The following is a 2,819-nucleotide window of genomic DNA, read 5'->3' on the forward strand; positions in this document are numbered from 1 at the left end:
TCTTTTTTTTTTTTCTGCCTTAGACAGTTTGAATGTTGGTTGTTCTTGTGGTTCACAGTTCTAAAGAGGGGGTGGCAGGTGTGGATTGAGTTTTTAGCTTATGTAGGCAGGTAGTTGGAGTTAACATTGACACTTAAAACATTACTGGTTGATATCGCTGGATATATGGCTGTGAACCCTGTGTCTGGGATAGCAGCTGCTCTGTTGTATTACTAAGTAGAAATGTATTGTTGGTCTTCACATTTAGACCATAAATCAATATACCTGTCTCATAAAAGTCAAAGTAAGGTGTGGGAATTTGTTGTACCAGTATCTCCATAACTAATGTCATTTTGTATCCTCTTGAAAATGAGGCTTCACCTTGCACTTGGTGATTAACACTCCTAGTGTCTCCTAGACTGTGTCCGGCCTATGAGGCATGTCAGTCAATGCCCGCCCTACACGTCCTTTCTCCCAGCAGAGTGAGTCAGCACCACGTGGAAGGCACAGGACACCATGGTACTGAGAAATGACTCAACTCTTACTAGTAAGCACTTCACCATCCTGAACCAATTGAAAGTGCCCCCTCTGCTGCTCATAGCCTGTCATGGCTGAAGCTAGGCATACCAAGTACATGCACAACATGTACAAACGTTCTTTTGTTTTTTTTGCTTCCATTTACCTCATTAAGTCACTAATTTACCCTTTTGGACTATTTGATGAAAATAATTTTTTCATGACAATGAAGACTTTCTGACTTCATAAGCACAGGAATGTTTGTAATTGTCACTGCCTACAACAATGCAGCCAAACCACAAACAAATGAGCTTGTGTTCGGTGCCGCACAGCCTACTTGGAATAATATGAATGTCATCACAACAGTGAAATATATGACAACCAAAGCCTCTGATTTAAATCTAACTTTGTATTCATTGTTCCAGCTGAGAAGCTGTATTCCTTGTACCTACGCCACCATACAGTGTCATTCAGTCTATTACACTACAATGAATACAACTGGCCCTGCATTTTCCAGTTGACTTCTTTTGGTCCGATTGTTTTTTTTTTTTACTTTTTATTTATCCAGGTAAGTCGATTGAGAACAACTTCTCATTTGCAACGACGATCTGTCACATTCACACAGTTCCACATTCATACCTGGAAGCTGCCCAGTACAACCACAGTCTGATCCGCTGGCCACTGAGCAGCTTCACTGGAGCGGTTGGAGGTTAAGGGCCTTGCTCAAGGGCACCTCAGTGGCGTTAATGAGGGAGGGACAAAGCGCTGTTCTTTCACTTCCCCCACCCAGATTTTTATCCTGTCGGTCTGGGGATTGAACCGACGACCTCCCCGTCATAAGCTCGCTTCTCTAACCTTTAGCAATGCATTGTGATCATGGGAGTTCTTGAGAAACAGATTGCATAACCGGTCAGGTCACAGAACAGTAGTGTAGTACCAGCTAGTTTCATCTGAGACAATAAAGGTAATGTGTTTACAGTTGCACTTCATAGTGTGGGCCCTACTGCAGACTGTCACTATGTGCCGTGCTCCCCATCAAAGGTGTCACTAAGAGCTAACAGGTTCTTTGTGGTGCTGTAACTGATGCCAGCCTCCCTCAGTAGGTTAAGAAGACTCTCCTTATATTTTCACCTCAGATGGTCCTAATGCCTGTCTAGTGGACTGGGAAGAACCTTGTACTGGTGGTTTACAATCATTCCTATCCAAGGTCTTAAATAAAATACTTTCAGTTAGGTTGATTTCACAGATCTATAAGTATGAAGAAAGATCTGGTACAGGCACCAAACTGTCACATTCACTGACACTTAGTTTGCAGAGATGGGTGATGCAGTTTGCTATGGATACCAGTAAGCATCATAACCAATACAGCTGTGCACAGTAATATTTATTGACGTTACTTTGATTTGAAGCAGGTCACATTTCTTTAATGCTCGCAACTTGGACTGATACAAACCCACACAGACAAGGGGAGAACAAACTATACAGGCAGTGAATTTGATCCCAAGGCCTTCCTGCTGTGAGGCAACAGTGCAAACACTCAATTAGTGCAACACAATGGGCGAAATATACCATAGGCCTATACTGTTTTGTAATATAAATTATGTTTCCTTTAAGACATTTAATTTAAAACTGAACATTTTTTTTTCACAGCAGACATTTGACATGTCACAGTGACAGTAGGCCAGGACACAGGTGTAGCCTATTAACACTAATGATGGTTGCATTTTACGTTGCCTGACGCAGAACTAAGCCATTGTTATTAAGCAACACCTGTGCTTTTCCTGCTCTGACAAATCAAACATATATTAAAGTCTGTGTGAATGGAAAAAAAATAGGGAAAAAATTATACTAATTAAGCTATACAGTTTGGTGATGCAAAAAGATATCCATATGAGTTCAGGACATAGCAGCATATCACTTCCGGCAACCATCTTGGAAAAAGATTGAATATTTTGTCACAGCAATCCATGGAGTGTTTTTTGCTCTGGTGCTAAAAAGAAAATAAAGAAATGGAAAAAATAAATAAATCAAAGACTTGATTTAAAAAAAAGATTTTAACTTTCATACGGAAGACCCACACAACTCTGTCCGACGTCTGTGTCGCCAGGGCATTGCTAGCTAGCTAAGGTTAGCCTAGCTAGCTAGCTGTCGGGAGTTTTTTGCAGTTTGACACCAGCAACAGCCTTTGGATTGAAGTCGGATACTGTAACCAGTGAGTGGACATTTCAACGACAACAACGGATGGATTCGGGAGCAAAGAACATACAACTGTGGACGTAACATCTCTCTATGTTGTACAAAGGCCAAGGGAGGAGGACTTCTTC

The sequence above is a fragment of the Perca flavescens genome, chromosome 14 (genome assembly GCF_004354835.1).
Source record: "Perca flavescens isolate YP-PL-M2 chromosome 14, PFLA_1.0, whole genome shotgun sequence".
Lineage (NCBI taxonomy): Eukaryota > Metazoa > Chordata > Actinopteri > Perciformes > Percidae > Perca > Perca flavescens.